The sequence below is a fragment of the Anomaloglossus baeobatrachus genome, chromosome 3 (assembly GCF_048569485.1).
Source record: "Anomaloglossus baeobatrachus isolate aAnoBae1 chromosome 3, aAnoBae1.hap1, whole genome shotgun sequence".
Lineage (NCBI taxonomy): Eukaryota > Metazoa > Chordata > Amphibia > Anura > Aromobatidae > Anomaloglossus > Anomaloglossus baeobatrachus.
In genome coordinates this window covers 561,963,801-561,989,314 of record NC_134355.1, presented here as the reverse complement: position 1 = coordinate 561,989,314, position 25,514 = coordinate 561,963,801, and the positions used below count along the sequence as shown (strand labels likewise).

At 41.4% G+C, this 25,514-nt stretch overlaps 1 protein-coding gene across 1 annotated transcript in view; it reads left to right on the top strand.

Annotated features, from left to right (window-relative positions):
• The first annotated feature begins 23,523 nt into the window (after nucleotides 1-23,523).
• The window catches only part of KLHL30 (kelch like family member 30), a 94,653-nt gene continuing 92,662 nt past the window's right edge, over nucleotides 23,524-25,514 (top strand). The window contains exon 1 of the mRNA XM_075340883.1: nucleotides 23,524-23,611. The gene's annotated coding sequence lies outside the window, so the exon portion shown is untranslated. The remainder of the gene's footprint in view (nucleotides 23,612-25,514) is intronic.

Here is a 25,514-nt window from a genome sequence, read left to right as displayed (position 1 = left end):
TTATACAACCTATATATAATTCCTGTAGAGTCACAATTTTATTGTATATTTACCTCCATAAACATATATAGCCACCTTCAATTTCATACAATCATGGCATCCATCATGTACTATACTACGAAGGAATTATCTAGAGAAGGATAACTTCTAATACAGTGCTGTACTATGGAGCTGTAAAGTTTCTGTGTGACAATAGACAGTACACACCCTGTCCACACTACTTGTTCTGTGTGCAAAAGGTAAAAACAAGTCAATAAAATCATGGTTGTGTCCTATTTTTCCTATAGAAGACTATTTGGATCCACAACCTACAAATACTAAGTGCATGCCAGTTTTAATGATGGGCGTGCTGGGGTAAGATGTGCCTAAAGGCACACATCACTTAATGAATTAGATGTGTCTTACAACTAGTGTGTGCCTCTGCCAAAAATGTTATTCCAGTGTTTGACTAGAATAATATTTCTGGTATAAGGCAATACACAACATTTCATGAATTTGTTGGGCTGGCTTTGACACGCCCGCCTCTGCCCACTTTGGCGAACTGGCTAAAACACACACGAAAACACCAAAAGTCATTACATTTTTGTAACATTTGAAGGTGTTTTATGGCAAAAAAACTGGTGATAACATCTTCATGAATTCGGCCCATTTATTGATACTCTGTATCTTGTCATTTCCATGTCAGCCCTACAGAGACTTGGTGATCCCTTGACCACCATATTTCCTTTGTCTATAACCTTTTATGCCTTTGTCTTCCAACAGCCTCAGGTGACATATTAGCCTAATCTCTTGCTACATTACATGGACAAAACTTTAAGTGTCTCTGGGATTTTTTTCTCTAGAAGATCATTTGTGAACTCAGATACAGATATTGGAAATAAGGGCCTGGCTCTTCATTCTACTTCATCCCAAAGGTGTTGGATGGGGTTGAGGTCTGGGCTTTGTACAGCCGGTCAGGTTCATCCACACCAAACTCACGCAATCATGACATTATGGACTTTGCTTTGTGCGCATGGGCATAGCCATGAGGAACAGGAAAGAACTTGCTCCAACTGTTCTCATAAAGTTGGAAGCTACAATAGTCCAAAGTGACTTCACTGGAACTAAAAAACCAAAGTCAACGCATAAAAAACTACTGACTAGACATTATCCTCCTGCACCAAACTTTGCTGTTGGCACAATGTATCAGGTGGGTAATATTCTTCTTGCAATTGCCAAACTTGGACTCATCCAGCAGACTGCTAGATAGAGAAGTTTCCACTCCATCAGATGTTTGGCATTGTGCTTGATGATGTATGGCTTGTAAGCAACTGTTCAGCAATGGAAATCCAAGCCATAAAGTTCCTGACGCTCAGTTCTTGTGCTAATGTTAATGCCATAGGAGGTTTGGACTCTACAGTGGTCATTGCTCACACGATACTCTGGGTGTGTGCCTTTAGACTGCTCTGCATTAGTACCCTGTGAGTCACTCACCCTTTTAGAGACCATAAAAATTAACACTAAATAAAAAGTTTTAAAAATATTTTTTTTCTCTTTAATTTAAATAAAGGATTTTTTGGGTTTGTGTTTATTTTCACTTACAAATTAGTAATGGGTGGTTTCATAGGGCTTAGTGGCAGCTGTGAGCTGACATTAATCCCTTATTACCCCAATTGCCACCACACCAGGGCAATTGGGAAGAACCGGGTAAAGTTCTGGGATTGTCACCTCTAATGGATGCAACAATTCTGGGCGGCTGCAGGCTGCTACTTTTAGGCTTGGGGGCCCAATAAGCATGGGTCTCCTCAGCCTGAGAATACCTGCCCCCACCTATTGGGCTTTATATTGGCTGGGTATCAAAATTGGGGAGCTATGCATGATGTTCATTAAAATTATTCATTTAAATAATTTAAAAAAAGTTACATGCAGTTCCTCAGACTTTGATACTTAGCTAAGATAAGCGCACGGCTGGGGGCTGCAGCCTCTGGTCATATGCTTTATCTGTGCTGGGTATCATAATATGAGGGGATCCTATGCCAATTTTTTTATTTACAGTGGAACCTTGGTTAACGAGAACAATCCGTTCTGGGAGTGTGCTTGTTAACCAAGTTACTCTTTCAGCAAAGCAAAATTTCCCATAGGAAATCATTGCAATGCAGACAATTAGTTCCACAACTTGTTAAATGTCCCACCCTGGTCCCCTATTGTGCCATTCTACACACGTACAAAAACACCGCACAAACACACATGCACACACATATTATACTCACCTTACCTTCTGTTCCATCGCCGGTCTCCTGGGACTTGCTGTTCGCTGGTACGGGCTGTGTATCGGGTAACCATCACGACGAGGGAGGAACTTCTAATGCCAGAGCACTGACGTCAAAGGCAGGAGCCGCTTGCCTCTGATTGGCCAGCGCGTTGCCTTTGAGTAGCGTCTGACAGGGGAAGTGCCTGCCTCGTCGCGATACTTGCTGAATGCCGATACACATCCTATACCGGCGAACTACAGGACCCAGGAGGCCGGCGATGGATCGGAAGGTACACATATTATGCTCACCTTACCTTCCGTTCCATCGCAGGCCTCATGGTTCTTGTAGTTCGCCGTACTGACAAACTACAAGAACCATGAGGCTGGCGATGGAACGGAAGGTAAGGTGAGCATAATACTGTATGTGTGTGCGTGCGTGTTTGTTTGTGTGTGTTTTGTGCGTGCTTGTATGTGTTTGTGTGGACTGCAAGTGCGGGTTAGAGCGCGGTGGATGTACGGAACCGGAAGTGTGTGCGGTGAGTATTTTGCTCGTACAGCAAAGCTTTCTCGTAAACCGAGTTACAAATTTACAGCAAGCTTTGCTCGTTAGGCAAAATACTCGCTAACTGGTTTACACGTTAAGCGAGGTTCCACTGTATTTATTTTTACTATATAAACAAACAGACGGGGTCTGTGATTAGAAGTGTCAGACACGCTGTCACTCAGCCCGAGGGCACTTCAGACTGCAACCAATTACAGACGCCGATGGGCAGGGAAAGCAGTGCATATGGATGAAGGCCAATGCGGAAGTGAATGAGTGGCCACAGGAGCAGTTATAGCCACGCCAGGGCTTCGGTAAGTATAGTGGTGCTTGCTTTTTTTTTTGTTTATTTTTCCTTTGTTTATTTGTATTACCCGAGTGCCGGATCCGGATCATTAGCCGGAATCCCCTGATAATTCCGAGCCTGGGCCCGGCAATTGGGTACATTTGAAACCGTGCGAAACCGGACTTTTACAGTCCGGGCCTGCCCATCACTAGTTACATTTAACATTTTAACATTAGATGCTCTACTCGGAGGGATGATGTTGGCAGGCAGTGCAGAAGGCCACTGATGATGAATCTCACAATGTTGCACAGGATCTCATTTGCAAAGCCCGATGATTAAGAATTCTTATAGGGGTTTTCTGCTTCGCATAATCCTTATAATATGCTGATCATAAATCCCTCCCCTGCATTTGATAACTTTTGTTTGTTTTTAACCCAAAGCTATGCATCAAAAAGCGTTTACTTATTACTGAGGAGTGGCAATAGCTTGTAGTGTGTGATGGATGTGTCTTGGGCCGGCGTCACACGCTACAATATATCGGGCGATATGTCGTCGGGGTCACGGATTCTGTGACGCACATCCGGCATCGTTAGACATATCGTAGCGTGTGACAGCTACGAACGACTGTGAACGAGCAAAAATACTCACCTTATCGTTGCTCGTTGACATGTCGTTCATTTTCAAAATATCAGTCCTCCTTCTGTGCTCCAGTTGTTCATAGTTCCCGAGGTAGAACACATCGCTCCTTGTGACACCCCGGGAACGACGAACACAGCTTACCTGCGTCCCGCCGACAATGCGGAAGGAAGGAGGTGGGCGGGATGTTACGTCCCGCTCATCCCTGCCCCTCCGCTTTTATTGGCTGGCCGCTGTGTGACATCGCTGTGACGCCGTCCCTCCCCCTTCAGGAAGAGGATGTTCGCCGCCCACATCGACGTCGTCCAGGAGGTAAGCGTGTGATAGGGGGTTAACGACTTTGTGCGCCACAGGCAACTAATTGCCCGTGACGCACAAACGGCGGGGGCGGGTACGATCGCTCGTGCGATCGCACGATAGATCGTACCGTGTGACGCCGCCCTTGGTCTTGGACGGTTTCCTACAAATCTCTACCCTGAGTTGACCAGTGCGCATGTCTTTCTTCGCTGACTGCAGATTTTGAGATTTCTGATGCTATCCTTAGTGATTACACCTCTTAGTGATATTATGTCCCACTATGATAAATTATCATAGCAGTAAGGAGAAGCAATGGGAAATATATTTGTCACACATTGGGGCCACATAAGTTCTCTCTAATATGTACTTTGATCTACACATAAGAACTCAGACACAGAAGTAGAAAGGGGTCAGATTTCTGGGGATCTGCCAAATTTCCAGATTAAATGTTAATGAGAACAAAATCAGTGTGAGATGTCGACTGATGCCCTGTTGTTGGTCTTCCTGTGACTGACAATCGCAGGGAGTCATCTTCTATTGTACCACATCGCAGCATTTATTCATACAATCAACAGTGATATACAGATATTGACACCATTCACATCGTTACTTATCCCATTTCTAATTTATCTACATCCTAAACATACACAAAGGCCACATTCATAAAATCTGACAATTTATTATTACAGCTTTGGAGTTTAGGAAGACAGTCAAGCAAACATAGGGTTAGTATGCAGTCTCCATGCTCCATGTTGTCCTTCAAAATGAAATCCAAAAGCCCATTGTGTCAAGACTATAATGGTAACCACTGAGCCACCATGCCGCCACATGATCATATAGTTAAAACGTAACCCTTGTTTTAATTGTTATTTCATAAATGAATAGTATACTATAAGATAAGCAACTTTGTAATAGATCTTATCAGAGTAAGCTGCTTCTTTCTCCTCCATGACTGATAATTTATTCTCCCAATTCTCAGTTCACAGCTAATATTGTCTTCAGTGAATACAGATATTCCCATTATTAATATAAGAGATGACAGTTGGTGCTTATAAAGTTCTATGAAACTTGCAGTTGAATGTTTATGTCGGCCTCTAGCTCCTCCCCTTCCCTCTTCATAGAGTTTTAAAAGCACCAACTGCCATCTCCTATCTCAGCCATGGGGAAATCTGTCTTTACTGAATACAGACTTTACCATGAATTGAGACAGAAAACTCAGTCCAGGCTGAAAAAGAAGCAAATTTCTCTGAAAAGATATATTATAAAGTTGTTTATTTCCATGTGTACCATGGATTTATGAAATAAAAATTCAAAAGTATGGTTACTTCTTAAGTAACTGTTTTGCGCAAAACGCAGTGCCACTACCTGCACTCTATTTATATAGTATTATTGTATACATGTTCACTTTCAGTTAACAAACAAGGTTAGAGGGATTTTAAGGGAGTCTGTCACCACCAGAATGTCATTCAAACTACCTACACATTTATATAGATGGGCATAGTATAGCACCTATATAGATCATACTAGGCATGAATAGTTCTACTTAATATTTTATTAAAAGTCAACTTTTATTCGATATGCAAATGAGGGCGCTTTAGTGCATCCCTGGAGTGGCTACAAGGTCACACCCTTGTTTTTCCACAATAAAGCCGGAATCTTATAGTGATTGACATGTCTCTGAAGTTGATCGTGAACGCTGTGTCACATCATTTTACATGTTTGCGCCTGCGCACTAACACATCCAGTGTTAGGCTGGGGCCACATGGTCATTAATGCGAGTGAATTGCATGACAGTCGGCTCCTGCTCTGCTGAAGTGTAAGCCAAGTGTCATGCGATCCTGCGATCATACTACAGCCGTGGAGGACATGGCGGGCGCTGCAGAGGAGAGGGAGGGATTAGTCTCCCCATCTCCTCCATTATCAGCTGATGCGATTATCGCACTGCACTCTGGTGTAATGCGAGTGCAGTGCAATGTTTCTCTCGCCTCCAGAGACTTGTATAGGTGCAAGTGAAAACGAATCGGATTCCACCCGCAGCATGCTGCAATTGTTTTCTCGAATACAGATATATCCAGATTTTCATTGTGTCATACATTTTATGCTAACTCCATTTATCTGATGTTTCTCTCAAAAACAAAGTGGGAGTAATTGCGCATATCTTAAACAATTGATATTTTTATTAACACAAGATGATTATTTCAAAAAAGTGAAAAGACATACATAGGACACATTAAAAATGTAGTGTTACAGTGTACAAAACACACAAGGATAAGGAGGATTAGCACGCTGTAATTCAGTGAATAATTATATATAGATCATGGGATGATAGTAAATCAATAGCTGGTATATAATACCTGGTAAAAATTACTTCATTCAATTGTAATAACAATAGTAAAGAATTAATAAAAAAATGATATATTTAGTAAGTATCCAGTATTCAAAACCATGATTAAATCTACAAGGAATATCACATATAAAGATGGGGTCACATGACCCTAGCCTAGCCCGAACAACAACGCACAGTCGGTCAAAGAGTTATCAAGATTATATAGATGCGATAAAAATACCAATAGAAATCTATTCAACGTGCTGGTAAATAGCATATATTTAGGCTGGCTAGAGAGGTGTACGTGTTGCATACATACAAATAAATCCTTGCAGACTTGTACCTAACCCTAGAGCTGGTACCACAATATTAAGTCTGCACTTGGTAATGGATTAGTGCAAACATTAAATCACCCTAACCTGCCCCAAATAAACATATCAGATATCAGTGTAGAGCCTGCACAAATAGTGATATGTAGGAAGGGTGATATCCCTAGTAACGTGCCAGCCCTGCTATCTCATATCAAAGATTCATGTGCCACATGAAGCATGATTGCCAAGTTCAGTTATTACCCATGGTCAGATTAGTAGGTCAGCAGTGCCTTCACCTCCACCCCAATGCGCATTTCGCATAAATTATTCCTCAGAGGGCTGTTGATGATCGATTTTCCCTCACCTTATGTAATGTGTTCACCTAATGTTTAACAGATGCAATCTGTCACCAGCACATGCGCGCTGCTGTCCACTCCCTCCCCCCGGAGCGCCGCTTGTCAGCGGTGTCAGCGCATGCGCAGTGGCTGAATCAACCAGTGCACACACAGCCCATGTGACAGTGGCAGAACGAGGGCGAGAGAGCGGAGGACAGTGGGCATGCGCACCAGACAGCATCTGAAGGTGCATATCAGATTATCTTATACTTAGCCATAGATTGTTTTCTCGGTCCGATTAGGGCTGTGAAAGAAAAATGGGAGCGACCCCATAAAGTAACATGGGTCCGGATGGAATGCGATTTTTTTTTATTGCATTCCACGCTCTCCGTTTTACTGGCCATGTGTGCTCAGCCTTGGAGCATGGCAATTAGAAGGCTGAAACTCTGAGAGAAGAAGTAGTATTGTTGATATACAGGGAGAATCTCCGTAATGAGTCCTAGAGCATGGTCGTAGCGTGTGAAAGGCCACAGTAATAGCAAGAGACAAGTGGTTGGATTTTAGAGGGGCAGAACTGATGGGGAAGGATTGGAGCTGCAAAGAGCAGCACAGAGAATGAAGGAGAGAAAGTTCCCTGGTATTTCCGAAGATTGTGATAGAGAGAAGGGGAATGGTTCAGCTGAATAAAGAGGAGTCCAAGAGCCACTGCGGCTTGGAAGGAGCACCTCGACAATAATTAAGTGGGCACTTAGGGGGCATTATTAGGGAGAACACAGGGTATTATATTTTTCAAAAAAGTCACACAAGGGAGTATTAATGCTATATAGGGCGCAAAAATATGACACTAGTACTTTTGGTGGGGACATGTGTGAGATTACTGTACAATTACTAGGACAGGGATCCAACCTGTAGTTCAGGAGCCACTTGTGACTCGCGGACCCATGATGTCCTCATGGCTGTCTACCTGCTTGGTGCCTTAACACTACGTCTAGCACATAACTACGAACAGTAGGTCTTCAGATGGTGACTTTTGTGGTTAGCCCTGCACAAAAGCAGGTCTGAAAAGGGGTAAGGTAGGAAACCCTGGGTCTTGGCATAACACCTCAGGGTGATTTCTTTGGAGAAGCTTTTGCTGTCATTATTCTGGCAATGGAGGCTCTGGGTCACTACTGTGATCGCGGCTGGATCTGGATGTTGCTCATGATAGTCTCTCAGAGCTGAATGTGGCTCTCTAGGTGAGAAAGGTTGGGGACCTCTGTTCTAGGGCATATACAGGATTAATGTCTTAATACTTCTGCCTTATTATTATTTTTAGGGCTAATTTTACTGTCTAGATGGCACTACATAGGTCATTTAGAGGAGCACTGTTCCCACACAACACAACTAGTGTCGTAATAAGAAAAAATATGGCAGACATAAGTGCAGCACTGGGGTATGAGCAGGATGGATAGTTTATGTAGGTGGTTAAAAGAGATGCACGGTGCTCAAAATCTGAAGAATGAAATGTGTCTGTGTTGTAAACTCTGTAAACAAGTCATACCTGGAGGAATTTGTCATGGCGGTCTTGACCAAAAAAGGAAAATACCAGAAAGATGAACAACTCCCATCTATCACAACGTGGACTTGGGGAAAGTCCGGCATGAGGCCAAACACACAACTTAACAGGGGTAACACCACAACAAATAAGGGGAACACTGGGGACACTTTAACAACAATGAGCCCTAGTGCTAATGAGAGGGAAGATGGACACCTCCTTGACTTTCCTGCTGCTGTACCCTGCACTCCTAACCATTCCCTGAACCTGAAGCCCTGACTGACCCTACAATAGGCCTGTCTAGGGAGTGGGTAGGTAAGGGTCACTAGTCCCACCGCTGCCCTGAAACCACACGACAGGGAAAAGAACAAACTGCTGCACTCAGACCCAAGACTGCAGCCACCACAGCAACTTCAAGAATGGGCTCCACCAGCTTCTTTCGCCTCCAGCCCAAGCATCCAAGTGAATGAGAATAACCGGCACCCTCTGCAGGCAGTAGAGGGTGTATAAGGGACTGGGAGTGATCCAAACCAGAAACACCTGAGATCGTAATGAGACTGCTTGCTGGCAGGGAATACTAACATTAACTCTCTTGTCCTCAAAGAAAAGAGAACACATTTAAATAGGGTCTCACAATGTCGAGACTCAGACCCAGCACCTGTCACTAAACTCATAGCAGAGAGATGATTGTGACAATATCTGAAAGAACATTACCTGTGTGCCATTATGTATAACTGTATTGTAATTGATTATATGATCTGTGAACTGGTATACACCACTATACGTTCACCATGTCATGATGCTGCCCATCTTGGTATTTGTATACTAAATTTTATTAAGTAACCTCAGATACCCAATATAATTAGTGTGAGCCTCCATAGCTGTAGACTTGACTATTTGGGTTAGGGGCCCACTTAGATTGTCTTTGACCCACAAAACCACCACTCTGTGCTAAACCACTAGATTTGCCTCTGATTGGAACCTAATAATAATAGAGGCACACAAATGTACAATTTGGGCCTATTGTAGTCAGTGGGTGCTGCATTATAGATCTATTTATCAGTGATGAAACAGAGGAGGAAATACTGGGCACTATCCACATTCAGCGGTTAATGGTCTGCATTCTGAAGTCATATACACCGAATCTGTCCATTAAGTACTGGCTCATGAGAGGAAAAAAACGTGGTGCTCTTTTCACAAGAAAAACACTTGTAGAACATAGAAAAGTAGAATGGAAAGGCACTCACCGAGTTTATAGTGTCCAAAAATCTTTTATTCCATCATTAGATAAAACAGTGTATTCAATGGGGGTTGCACGAGCCATGTCGTACGACGGCCGTTTCGCATCTCTATACGACGCTTCTGGACCCGCAGAAGCGTCGTATAGAGACGCGAAACGGCCATCGTACGACGTGCCTTGTGCAACCCCCCCCCATTGCCTACACTGTTTTATTTACTGATGGAATAAAGGATTTTTGGACACTATAAACTCGGTGAGTGCCTTTCCATTCTACTTTTCTATAGATCTATTTATCAGTATTGCACTTCTCACTCAATTTGCTGTGAATATTAGCAATTATTTTTTTCCAAAGTAACAGATTTGTATTTTTTGGATTGGTGGCCCCTTTAAAGCACGTGTTACGTTAATGGTGACTTTTGGTAATAGACTGGTCCTGTCATCACCCGCTGTCTGCCTCTCAGTCTGTCAGTTCTGCAGTAGCTGTGAAAAGCCTTTATTTCCAATGACCTTTGCCCAAGGTGCTCAGTGTGTGTCTCATTTCATTAATGAATCGGATGTGCCACAGATCTTACCTTGTAGTTACATGATCTCCACATCTACCAGTTCAGGGGGCTATTTGTAAGTGATGGAGGGTGGGGGAAGCAGTTAAGCGAATCAGAGGCACAATAAGTGCTGGTAACATAAGCCACATACCTATAGAGCCCCCCTCCTTCTAGACATACTACACCAAGATCCCTGCCTCCCTTTGCCGCTATGCCTCAGTTATTATTGCCACACGATCCCTTGTCTGTGCCTTCCATTGCAGCCAGGTCAGCTGAGAGAGACACAGACAGGTTTGTTGGGAAGGGATATGTGTCAGCCACAGTGTCTGGTTCTTGGTGGGAGGACAGGTGTTTCGAGAGGCAAAGCATGAAGCATATTTAAGTAGGGTAATGATGTGTGAAAGTGAGAGGGAAGCAGTGGACTAATATAATTTACATTACAGGTAGATGCCGTAAAGGACAGGATTATGTGAGGCCTCGGAGATCTGCAGATTTATGGGATTATAAATGTGAACCAAATGAAGAACCTTGATAACCCCAATCATGCAAGATTCTACTTAATGGCCGCTCATTGAGCTGAAAAATATTACTAAGTCCATAGATGTGACTTCCCGTGCCAACATGGAGCCTTCTGACCAAGCTGTGATTTCCGAAAAGAGGGTTGGACGACGCTATATTTCCAAAGCCAAGATCACGGCATTGTTCACCAACACCGTATGCAACTCCTGATTGATAGAATGTGTTTCTTTAGTCTTAATACTTTCCATTTCTCTAATTTTTAATCTTATCTTTCTATGGTTTATTTTATTTTTTTTTAGATCTAAATTAATGTTACAATTTGTTAATATCTTAATATTACTTCCAATTTAATTTTTTTCTTGCATTTTAATTCTTCAGAAGGTCTGGGCTTTTTTTTTCCCCTAGAATCTGCATCACTCTGTCCCATTACTGTCTTTGTCATGGCAGCCAAGCCCCATTTACTTGAGCCATATTACTCATACTAAAAAAAATGGCAATATATCTGACAAACTGGCCCAGTGATGAGCAAACACTTCAGTGCTCGGGTGCTCGGTATTCATAACAAACAGTTGGATGGGTGCGACTCCAATACCCGAGTACAATGGAACTCAATGGGGAACTCAAGAATTTTTCCGGGAATTCTTATGAAAAAATGCTCAAGTTTCCCATTGACTTCCATTATACTCAACTCGCACCCATCCGAGCATCCAACTGCTCGTTACGTGACCTGTACACCCGAGCATGGTAGTGCTCACTCATCACTAATAACAACCATTGGCACTAATGAGCTTTAGGCTCTGAGAGGTGTCTCCCCTTGTAAGGAATTTGGACCCACCAGTGGAAAAAACGTAGTAGTTAGTATTGATAACTATATTGGTATCTGTGTTTTTCATTCTGGCTTATAGGGGTATTCCCATCTCCAAGATCCTATCACAATATGTAGTAGGTGTAATAATAGCAAATATCTCCAATTAGAAATGTAGTATAGTCCTGATTCACTATGTTGCTTACCTCATATTCAGGGCATTGCAGGACCTTAGGTATCTATAGTTATGACCACTTGCAACTAACTAACTGTGACTATATGAGTGATCAAAACCATGGATATCTAAGATCCTGCAATGCCCTGCACATGAGGTAAGAGACACAGCTAATCAGGAGAACTATACTACATTTCTAATTGGAGGTATTTGCTATTATTATTATTACACCTACTACATAATGGGATAGGGTTCTGGAGATGGGAATACCCCTTTAACTACCGTATATAGTACCGCATGCTACTGCATCTGTAGATATCATTGGTCACATTATTGAACATATGCAGTTTTGCAGCTTGGTATTTCCTTGTCACAATTACCAATACAAACAAAGATTTGTTGTTTCATTGACTGTATTTTTGGGAGTTTTGCAGTGGTTAATCTCATTAGTGACAAGTACAAATTTTTCCAATCTGACAAGTCACTTAATAATATTGCAGTGTTTCAACACATCCAGTGATTTTGAGACTGTTTTTTCGTAACGCATTATATATTTTATAATAATGGTATTTTTAGTTCAATAAGTTTTGCATTCAAAAAAATATCAGAAATGTTACAAAAAAAATTCAAAAATTAGCCATTTTCAAATTCTAAATGGTTATCCCTTTAATCCAGATAGTCGCACCACATAAAATAGTTAATAACATTTACCTCATGTCTGCTTTACATTTCATAGGGACCTATTCGGTTTTCAAGAGATTTTAGGGGACCTATATGTTGGGAAAAAAAGCAAAATGACACCATTTTAAGAACAGTGCCCCTCAACATATTTAAAACTGCTGTCAGGTAGTTTATTAACCCTTCAGCTGCATTTCAGTAATTAATGCAAAAAAGCACGACAAAAAAAAATATGTTATTGTTACCACCTAAATGTTGCTAACTTCTGAACAAGTCTCTATAGCCGGGAGACTCTCAGGATATGTGCGCACTAGAAAATGGACTTTTCTTAAGAAAAATCCGCACCCTCTGTCAGAATACCGCACCCGCGGCTAAAACTGCGCCCGCGTTTTGCCGCATTTTTACCGTGGTTTTTCCGCGGGTTGGTCCCTGCGAATTTTTACCATTATCTATGGCAAAAACCGCAGGTACCTGCAGAAAAGAAGTGACATGCTCATTAATTCCGCAGCGGAAATTCCGCGGGTAAATCCGCAGATATAAAAAAACGCATTGTGCGCACAGAATTTTTGTTATACCCATAGATTTTGCTGGGGAATGACTGCAGAAATGTTAGACACATTTTCTGCGGCAAATCCGCAGCGTGCGCACATAGCCTAAGGCCATTATTTGGCCAGGAATTGCCATTGCAACCATCAGGACCACACAATCAAGATCTCAGGATGCCGGTTAAAAAAGAAGCGCCCACACTCTATTAACCATGTAGATGCTGTAATCAGTATTGACAGCAGCATCTAAGGGGTTAAATGGCCACGGTTGGTGCCAAAATTGATCAAGGCTGATGCAGCAGGGTGTCAGCCATAGTAAACAGCCGACTTCTGCTGCTTTTTTTACCCATCGAGGGTGCTACTCATTTATATCTCAAGTCAGATTTAAGTTGTATTGGTGGTTACTAAGGGGTTAAATTCCTTTTATCTAAAAGGTTGTCTCAAATTTAAAATAAATTGTACATTTTATATTCTACTTCTTAATGGTATCTCCTGTCATTTGGATATTCAGTTAAAACAAATAAAAAATGTTGTTTTTTTCTGGAAACAGTTCATTACAATTCAAATGATTGGGGCTGAGGTACAATACCAAACATTTTACAATCCTGGACAACCACTTTAACACTTATGTTACATTTATTTATATTACACTGACGAGCAAAAGGGTAACAATGTTTTGAACATTTGACTTTCATGCTCCATATCTCACCATGAACACCGACACTTCTCATAATGATATTGAAGTTGAGGTTTCTTCACCTTTTTTCAGGCCACCATTCCACACTTGTGTAAGGTGCATCTCAAGGTGCTTGCATGGACATCTATGATCTCACTATTACAAAGCAGACGAGCCGCCTCCACTGCCGTGTTTGTCGCACCAGAACTGATAGACCTTGTGATGAGTTGACTTGTTGAAATGATATTTTTCTACCTCTTGGTTTTGAATAGATGGATGGACTTCATTTCATACTTAACTGTCATGGCGCTCACATGATGCAGTTTGGCAATTTTCTTGGCCAAGAGACTGCTGTTGATGAGCTAGATGATGCTGTTTCTTTCATTTTCTTCATGGCTGCTCCTTGATTCTAATCAGTAACCTTTTGCTTGGGAATCAACCTAATAACACCCTGAGCTATTAGGGAATGTGAGAACAAGTTGTAGTTTGTAGTATACAGGAAGAAATGTTTTTCTTCCCAAACACCAGGAGCAAAACAGTAACAATGCAGTGACATGACAAGAATCTGCATAACTAGTCATATTCTTAATAGTTGAAAGTCAAATTTATGTATGAGATAGCCAAGATTTTTGTCTATAAAATGAGGGAAGTTTCACACTCAAAGCTGTAGTGGATGGTGAGATATGGAGCCTGAAAGTCAAACTTTCAAAACATTGTCACACTTTTGCTTGTCAGCGTATTATCCCATGGGAAAATAACACATATTCAGGTTGCAAATTCAGTCACCATGGTGCTCAGCTTAATAAACCAGACAGAAACGTGGTATAAATTACTACAAACTAAAGAAGCATCTCTCACTATTGATTTGTGCAGAGAAGGTTTATTAGGTCATGGATTTAAAAGACAAATAAAATAGGGCAACAGCTCTTTTGCAAATGTTCATGCTTCTTCTGACCATAATTTATAAGTTACATAAATCTTGAAGCTGTTGGTTCTTTTAGTGCCATATTCATGTCACTCAATGGCATTTTTTTGTTTCAGAGATGTACATCTGGAGAAAATTCAGGGAAACTTCAGGATATCTTACAGCTTCCAGAAAGATCAAGATTAAGTCAGTGTCTTCAGAAAGCAAGAATCACTGGAATTTTTCTTCAATCCGTGAGTCTAAATATGAGTAACTGTTACTAGTTCTGAATGACTTTTTTTCCAACATTTGTTAGATCAAGCCATAATAATTTAAATTATAATCTGTTTTGCCTATGCCCATTATGTTGTTTATAGGGAGAACGTAGTGACGCAACAGAAGAAACTCTTTCTGAGTCAGGGGCAACTGTAGATTTAGACTCTTTGGTGCCTACACATGATGAGCAAGGAAGACCAATTCCAGAATGGAAAAGGCAGGTGATGGTGCGTAGACTGCAAGCTCACCTGGAAGAAGAGGCCAAACCGGTAATCCTACAGTGAAGATTCCAAAAATCAAATTGTTTTTCATACGATGTACTTTGTAAATCCAACTATGCCTAGACTAGATATATGAGCCTTTGAGCTCACTCAACTCAACCATATTTTGGGTCAGAGTGAGATCCAACAAAACATTGGACCGCATTCGGATGATATCTGAATGCAGACCAATTTTCACAGGCTAAAACAATGGAAAAGATGGAGAAATTTCTCCATCTTCTCCAAGAGCATTGGTGCACACTATGTTCAGAGTTTAATCAGAGTGTGATTTGCATAGTAGGCCCAATACTCTCCAAAAAGAAAGTATACTTCCATCAAACCTTAGTGTTAAGGCCCAGTCACACACAACGACTTACCAGCGATCCCGAAAACGAGATGACCTGATAGGGATCGCAGGTAAGTCGCTGGGAGGTCGCTGGTGAGATGTCACACAGTCAGATCTTACCAGCGATGCAGGAACAATACAGGTCGCAGTAGCGACCTGTATAACGATCTCAGCAGTCACTGTGACCCTGTCACACAGTATCAAACACAGCGATGTGTCCTGCCCAGCAGGACATCGCCTTTGAAGAAAATGGCCTGGACCATTCTGCAACCACTAGAGATCTCACAGCAGGGGCCTGATCGTTGGTAGGTGTCACACATAACAAGATCGCTAACGGGATCGCTACTGCATCACGGAAACCGGGACTCACCTGCGATCTCGCTAGCGATCTCGTTATGTGTGACGGTACCTTAAAGGTGGCTTTACACACTGCAACATCGCAAACGACATCGCTGTAACGTCACCGGTTTTGTGACGTAATAGCGACCTCCCCAGCGACATTGCAGTGTGTGAAACACATCAGCGACCTGGCCCCTGCTGTGAAGTTGCTGATCGCTACAAATCGTTCAGGACCATTCTTTGGTCCTTTGTTTCCCGCTGTGCAGCATGATCGCTAGAAAGTTTCAGTGTGTAAAGGGGACTTTACAGCGACTTTGTTAGTGACTTCCCTTTCAAAAAGCTGCTTTACAACGTCCCAAATGACTAGCTAGGTTGTTCTGCAGGTCCGGATCGCTGTTGCGTCGTTGGCCAGGTTTGCCTGTTTGACAGCTCACCAGCGACTCACCAGAGACTTTGTAGCGATCCCGGCCAGGTTGGGATCGCTGGTGGGATCGCTGAAAGTCTCAGTGTGTAAAGGGGCCTTAAGTCTCATTGTTGGTCTACAATCCCTTCTAGGTTACCCCATATGGGTTGATATGATTATGCACTAATGTATCCTTGAGTTGTCCAATAGAAATCAATTGTTTTAGATTATTATGTCAATGATTAGATAAATTCTAAACTAATTTAATTACATCTTTCAGGGGGAATTCAGATACTCTCGTGCACGAAGTGCTTTACTGGGCCCTTATGGTGAGCTAGTGACTGAGGAGGAGCTCCGTGTCTTTGATGGACAGATGGAAGGACTTCGTCGTCGTAGAGAATGTGAACAATATGAGAAAGAATTAAAGAGAAAGGTAAAACAGCTGCAAGCTCGTCTACCAACACCTCTGATAAATGTCAGCATCAATGCAGAACTTCTTAAGCAGACAGAGGACCCAGAGTGGTGCCACTGCATGTCAGATGTGATCAGTAGTATCTCAAATCTCTTGTGCAGCACTAATGGTATATCCAATTCTACTAATGAAATAGTAAAAACAAGAAGGAACCGTTCTCCTTCACCTTCACCAATCAAAGAGCTTCTGCAGTGTGGAGTGTCAGTACGAAGACTAAAGGTTCAGTTTGAGAGGCAACCACAAGGTCGATCTCCAGTTAAGACTTCTAAATTAAAGAGAGAGCCAGAAGACACAAGTGATTCTGGGATAAGTTCAGAAGAGTCTACTTCGCTAAGGGCATCTCCTGTCCCCTCTAGAACTTTAAGGAAAGAACGCATTGTCCTCTTGTTTTTAAGCCATTGGAAAAGGTCAGCATATTCAGTGCATGCTACATTAAGAGCTACAGAAACCACAGATTCCCAGGAACCTGTGAAGAATGATAACAATGACCGGGATCCACAGCATAATGATCTTCCCAATATGATCCAAAGAATAGAGGACATGGACATAGTAAAAGATAATATGTGTGATGAGGAAATGTCTAGCAAGCAACCCCTTACCAATGATTCAACGGGAGAGACAAAACAAATAATGTTACACATTAAAAATGATATAATGTCCCAGAACACTCAGGACTGTGATGAACTTACAAATGGTAAAAATTCTTTGCAAGAGCATAACCCCACTCGTTTAAGTGGAATTTTGGAACAACTACTAAAGCAGAGAACAACAGTTCAACGTCTAATTGGAAGTTGGCGTACAGTATCCCCAGATGTCCCCATCTCTTCTGGACATTCATCAAATCCCCCGTCACCCGAACACATGCTGTCAGCATCTAGTGGCCAGACACCTTTAAATCACGACAGTCTTACTCTGGACTTGTTCATGTTGGGATACTTCAGACTTCTCGAGCAAGAGTTACCAGAAGAGGAAAGACGCATGAGACATCTACTCTGTTTTGAAGTGTTTGATAAGCTGGGACGTTATGGCTGGCCTACAGCTAGAGAATTCCACTGCACTGTCTTACAGGAGATCGCCACTGGAAGGCGCACTTGGACTGATGGTTTTGAGGACATCAAGGCACGATTTTTTGGACCTGGAGCACAGAATGTACAACACAATAGAAATGCCCACATTACTGATAGCAATGACATATGTCAATGTATTGAGCGAAGCTTTTCATTCTGGAAAGAGAAGGAAGCTGAAATATTTGGCGCAGAATCATAAACAGTTGTCAATGTTGGAAGTAACATGTAATGTAACACTTCATTGAAAGACCATCTCTTTGAGAAGACCATCCCAGCCTAAGTATTTTTTATTTTTCAACCTTCCTCCTGTTTTTGACCATCCCATTAGAGGACCATTTTTCATTGGAAATCTGGGTGCTCGGCTCAAAATATTTTACAGCATTTTATGAATGAAAAATTTCTGTAACTTATTGGATAACATCAAGACCATTAAGAAATTATTATAGCCTTATATTTTAATCTAAAAATATTCTCAATTAACCATGCACTGTGCTTTTCTCATAAAGTATTGTGATTATTGGCTTTTGATATAATAAAAGTACTTAAAGTGGTTTTCCCACAAATAAAGTTGAATTTAAAGTTGATTTTAATCAATAAATCTTGGATTAATCATAAGTTCAACAATTAGATGTGTTTAAAAAAAATGTTCCTGTGCTGAGATAATCTTATATATGGGTCCCTACTATGTGCTGTGTAATGACTGTGTCTGACCATATGGCCTGATCATACCACAGCTCCTGGGCAGGGGAGGACGCAAAAGAGTATAAAAACATTACAGCATGGGATCATAGATGATTCTTTTTTTTTTGTGAGGTAAAACATTTCCCTGCCTGCTTTTAAAAAATGTTTACCTCAAAGAAAGAATTATTTGTGATCCCATGCTGTGGTATCTTTATACTTTTTTGCTTCCTCCCTGGCCCAGGTGATGTGGTATGATGAGACTTTCTCTCTGTACGTTCAGACACAGTCATTACACAGTACACAGCAGGGACACATATATAAGTTAATCTCAGTAGAGGTACATTTTTATTAAACACATCCAATTGTGGAAATTGTTATTATTCCAAGATCTATTGATTAAAAGTAACTTTGTTCGTGGAGAAAACCCTTTTAAATTTATTACAACCCAAGAAAAAATTTGAGCATATTTCTTTTGGTAAGTAAAGAAGTATACAGTAATTTTACATGTAATACCTCAGTAATAGTACATGTAAATAATATAAGGTTATAGTCAAAAATTGGCAGAGCTTAAAGGGAACCTGTCACCAGATTTGGGGCGTATAAGCTGTGGCCACCACCAGTGGGATCTTATATACAGAATTCTAACGTGCTGTATATAAGAGTCCAGGCCGCTGTGTAGAACATAAAAAAGACTTTATAATACTCACCTAGGAGGTTGCTCCGGTGCAGACTGGTCAGATGGGTGTCTCCGTTCTCCGGTGCCAGCGCCTCGTCTTTCGGCCATCTTGGTCTTCCTTCTTCTGAAGCCGGCGTGCATGACGCATTCTACGTCATGCACACAAGACGGTATTGAGGTCCTGTGCAGGTGGACTACAATACTTTGACCTGCCCTGAGGAGGGCAGATCAAAGTGCTCCTGCCCAAGACCTCAGTGCCGGCGAGTGTGTATGACGTAGGATGCGTCATGCACCCAGGCTTCAGAAGAAGGAAGACCAATATGGCTGAAAAAGGAGGCACTGGTCCCTGAGAACGGCACCACCCATTTGACCAGTCTGCAGCGGAGCGACCTCCTAGGTGAGTATTATAAAGTGTTTTTTATGTTCTACACAGCGGCCTGCGCTCTTATATACAGCATGTTAGAATGCTGTATATAAGAACCCACTGGTGGTGGCCGCAGCTTATATGCCCCAAATCTGCTGACAGGTTCCCTTTAACCGAGAGGGAAAAAAAAAATCCAGGATGTTAAAGAGTAGCCATCATTGTCATTGTTAGTTCACAAATGAATAGTACATGTGTAAATAAGCAACTCTGTAACATATCTTATCAGAAAAACTTGCTTCTTTCTTCTCCTGGATGTTTCACTCTCAATTCATGGGTAAAATCAGAAAAATCTGTATTAAGTGAACACAGATTTTCTTATTACTGAGGTAGGAGATCACAGGTGGTGCTCATAACGTTCTATGGAGAGAGTAGGGAGGAGCTGATGGCAGACACAGACATCCTGCTGCAAGTTCTGACAGTTACATTTCTCCGTAGAACTTTATGAGCACCAACTGCCATCTCCTATCTCAGTAATGAGAAAATATGAATTTGCTAAGATAGATTTCACCCGTGAAATAAACATTTTAGGAATAAAATATAAGGAGGATAAAGAAACAGGTTAATATACTAAGATATATATACATATATATATATATACGGTATATATATATATATATATATATATATATATATATATATATATATATATATTAATATATATAAACAAAGTTTCTTATTTTAATGTGTATTATTGAGTTATGAAACCAAAAAATAAAGCAGTTATTCTGTAAATCCATTCTTGTTTTCCCCGATCTTTGCAGTACTTTGGGGAGCAGTAGAGCTGCCCCTATACATCAATATACACATTTGACTACCTTGGTATCTTATTTTAAATCTAACTGTCGGTATTTTAAAATTTTGTATGACTACCTCGCGGCATTGCAGAAGCTCAGGTAAGCGAACAACTAGCAGAATTGTAAATACAGCTCTGAATTATATTTCAAGTAATACTTAGGATGAGAAAAAAAGGTTCCATTTGGTCCTCCTTGGCAGTCAGAACATGCCAAGGAGGACCAACATGTTCTCTTCTGTTGGTTGCCTCTGCCGCCTGCTAGGCTCACACAACATCATGGCCGCCTTGGTCCTACTGACACCGAGGACTGAAGTGAACACCAGAGCAGAATAGTCTGGATCTTTTTGCTCATCTCATTTCCAGATTAGTAAGTAACGCAGTGCATTAGCAAAGTCATTTAAAAGGGAATATGTCAGCAGGTTTTTGCTATGTAATCTGAAGACAGCATTCTGCAAGGATCAAAACTTAGAATTTAGGGATGCCTGTCTTGTTAAGGTCTGATTTGTTCTTTATTTGCAATGTTTGTTTCAGCAACAGATTCATTAGTGCTCGGGCTACAAGCACGCAACCTTCTGTGATTGACCCCTCACTATGAATGGACAATCTCTATAGAAAGCCTGGTGGGGGGGCAGCTCTGTCAGCACTGTACATGGCTAAAGGCCCTGTCACACACACAGATAAATCTGTGGTAGATCTGTGGTAGATCTGTGGTAGATCTGTGGTAGATCTGTGGTAGATCTGTGGTAGATGTGTGGTAGATGTGTGGTAGATGTGTGGTAGATGTGTGGTAGATCTGTGGTAGATGTGTGGTAGATGTGTGGTAGATCTGTGGTAGATCTGTGGTAGATCTGTGGTAGATCTGTGGTAGATCTGTGGTAGATCTGTGGTAGATCTGTGGTAGATCTGTGGTAGATCTGTGGTAGATCTGTGGTAGCAGTGAAATTGTGGACAATCAGTGCCAGGTTTGTGGCTGTGTACAAATGGAACAATATGTCCATGATTTCACTGCAACCACAGATCTGCCAAAGATTTATCTCTGTGTGTGACAGGGCCTTTAATCTAAAAATTCAGATTGTTTCAGAACGGCTGCAGCCAGTAATCTAAGTGATACATCGTTGGATTCAGGATCTCCTTTGCCTTCATCATGCTCTCAGATGAGGAAGGGAAAAACAGCTGACAGATTCCCTTTAAAGTGATCATTTTGCAGCACAAAATATGTTCCATTGTGTATGAAATATGACTTTATTGCACTTACCAATATTTGCCGTCATGTGCCATCACATAGAAGGAGACTGGCTTAGCTTTCGAAATGAGCCAGCCCTCCCCTTTCATTACGTACTGATGCACAGTGATGCTTTAAACATTGCGTTTCAGCACTGGGTATTGGCAGGGGCCGATATATCATTGGTGCAACCTATCCGTCCTCATAGGGGCCCAAGAGGTAAGGGGGCCCCCCACCACCTCCAAGACATTAGGCACTTTTCCAAAATGTAGTATATTCCTAGGTGTTATTAAGTCATAATTTATATACAATGGAACATAATTTTGGTCATCTAGACACCACCTTAATCTTTAAATTCTATTTAAAGGCCAGTTTTTATTCATAGTTCTATGTTCAGCACATATGGGAAATCTCCCAGCCCACGTGTAAAACCCCACGTATGCTACTATTTACCATAGTGGCCTCATGAAAACATTGAACTGCAGATCAGCTCCTATTCTCCTGGACAGGAGCTGATCTGTAGTCCCCGGCCGCAGCTACAGCACATTGAACGCGTACATCTGGCTGCCACCAGAGCTAATAATAGCTGATCATTGGGGGCCTTTTGTCAGACCACCAATCTGATATTGCTGATCTATGCAAAAACTAAGTTATCAATATTATATGCCTGGACAGCCCCTTTAACTGGAGATGGGGGGAGCCCAGTTGACATGTCACTGCCTTGTGACAAATCCTAAGCAAAGATTTATAATCTACAGTAATTTATATCTACTGTACATATATCATACACTTTATTACATATTATCTTGTGATAATTTGGTACTTATGTATAGCCTCTCACCTAATAAATTATATTTGTTTAATTATTTTTATGTATTGAAGCAAAAACATCCTAATGCCAAAGAAGCTGTGACCGACTTGGTACACTCTGGAAGGATAAACGTTCCCCATTAAAACCTCCAGTCAGAGACCTGTCCCCAAGCAAAATCAGATCTCCTGCTTTACACTGATGAGGGGCAAACATCCCAAAACACGTGTCTGCAAATGGAGTGTCTGATTTGACTTCTTATCCTAAGTCATGTGACAAGGCTCATTAAGGGTCTATATTGACTGGAGAAATATTCCCCCTTAAAACCCCTAATCAGAGACCTCTCACCTAGCCCATTCAGATCTTCTGGTTTACATTGATGAGAGGCAAACACCCCAAATAAGTGTCTGCAAAAGGAGTGTCTGATTTGGCGTCTTATCCTAAATCATGTGGCAAGGCTCATTAAAGGATTGATATTGACTGGAAAAACATTCCCCCTTAAAACCCCAGTCAGAGACATCTCACCTAGATAATTCAGATCTACTGCTTTTCAGTGATGAGAGGCAAACATCCCAAAACATGTGTCTGTAAAAAGGAGTGTCTGATTCGGCTCTTTATCCTGTTATGTGACAAGGCTCATTAAAGGGTAAATATTGACTGTAGAAATGTTGCCCCTTAAAACTCCCAATCAGAAACCTCTGACCTAGCCAATTCATATCTACTGCTTTACAATGATGAGAGGCAAAAACCCCAAAACACGTGTCTGCAAATGGAGTGTCTCATTTGGCTCCTTATCTTAACTCATGTGACAAGGCTCATTAAAGGGTCGACACTGACTTCAAGAATTGCTACTTCCAATAGGTGGTGCCAGAGATTAAGTCCTCTTTTTCTGTGAAGGGGATATTTGCTAAAAATAAAAACCTCATAAAATAATCGTACACTGAAAATTATATAAAAGGCATACAATACTATATAGGAAGAAAACGAAAGTAATTAAATTATGCTTTGAACAAGTTTCTGCGATATTGCCCCTCGCCGTACAACCCCTGCTCTGTCCTGATGCTTGGAAGTATGTGTGCGTTCAACTTTAAAAATCTTGGGAGGGGGCAGCTGAGAAGGGTGAGGAATGTGCCAGAGGGGCTGCCATGGAGTGGGTGATCTATTAATAATCCCGGGAGCTGGGAGCTCAGAGACACTAGAAATACTGGATAAATTTGCCAAAGGAGCCGGACAGACTCACGGCCATTCTGTGCTTCTAGATCTGGTGAGTTCTAAGTGGCAATGTGTAATGTGAAGTTATGGTGAAGGAGTTCTTGGGCTCTTTCTTTAGCGCACATTTACTGCAATATTTAAGGTCGTGCCATGCTTGTTTTCCTGTCCCAGGTTATTTTGAAAGGCAGCATTGCTTCATCAAAGATGCAGTTGCCATTTTCCCATGTTTGTCTGCAGAGATGTAACATATTTAGATACTTTGCTTCTCTTTGAACTTTTATTTCCTTGTTTTCTTCATATTAGTTATGTGATTGCAGCAAGTGTTAATATTTCACATTTTTTGGGGGTACACCCTGTTTGTAACAATTTTCTTTTTAATGGTTGGGCAGCACAGGGGCTTTAGATGTCGTATTGCAAATGCACTAAAGGACAAAAAAAAATTTGCAATTGCTATATATGTTTTCATTTGCCTCGTGAGCTAATATCAGTGATATATATATATATATATATATATATATATATAGATATATATATATTAACTTATATATATGTATATATGTATATATATAAATTTATATATATATATTAATTTATATATATGTATATATATACATTAGTTTATATATATGTATATATATATATATATTAATTTATATATGTATATATATATATACACATATATATTTTTATATATATATATATATATATATATATATATATATAAATATATATATATATATGCATGACAATTTACTAAAATACTAAAATTTGAGAAATCTCAGTGGTTGCTTTCAGTGGCTAACTGAAAAAATGGTACTAAATAGCAAGCTTTCGATAATTTACTGAAACAGTGTAAAGGACGGGCCTAATGGGCACAATGTCACAGGGTGAAATTGCTTTGTCACCCTAGGTTAGGCCTGCGCCACACATCCGTGCCTCCGGCACGTGTTTGTCATTTTTTACACGTACCGGCGGCACGGAGACACGTTAAGCAATGCTACCCTATGGTAGCAGGCACACACACGTAAAACCACACGGAACGTGTGTCCGTGTGCGTTTGTACGTGTGTGCGATTTTCAAAGCGCTGACATGTCAGTGTTTTCTCCGGCAGCACGGGTGTTACACGGCCCGCACCCGTACCACACGGGTGTAGTGTGGATGCGGTCCCGTGTGACACGCGCCGGAGTAAACACACATGTCAGGGAAAAAAATAAAAAACATTAACTCACCTTCTCCAGCCCTCCTGTCTCTGCCGCTGCTGCCTCTTGCTGCCGACCGCCGCTCATTAATCTCATAGAATATTCACTTCACTGCCTGGCAGCAGCAGCAGCGGGGAGACGGGAGGGCTGGAGCCCGAGGATCAGCACCACGGACAGCAGCGCGGACATCAGGAAGGACCAGGTGAGTATAATAATTACCGGTTCTACGTGTGCTATCGCGGATAGCACACGTAGAACACACGTGTCACGCACGTACCAGAGACACGTACTTACCTGCACGCAACACGCAGGGAAAATACGTGTCTCTCGGCACGTGCGTGAAATTCACGTGAGTGTGGCAGAGGCCTTAGACTGCATGGAGGGTCTGGTATAGTAAAACCCAGTTTCTATGTACAGCAAATATTAATATATTAAAAACTGGAGTTCACACTGATTGGAAATACAGCCTTGTAAATGTGCCCCGAGGCCGACGTGATCTTGATCCTCTCATTATACACTTGCTCCTATGGGATTTACTAATTGTCCCTTGTACCCAGTGGAGTCAGTACAGCAGATGCCTCCGCTCGGGCAGCTGATACGTTACATTTTCAGAATTGCTTCAGCTGGAGAACGTCCTTATTGTAGGACAGTACAGATAATACTCAAAGACATGGATTCACTTTTCAAGTGAGCAGGAAACATCCGTCCGGTTCTGAAACATCTTTTAACACTCTCTCATCAAAACAGATTAAGTGC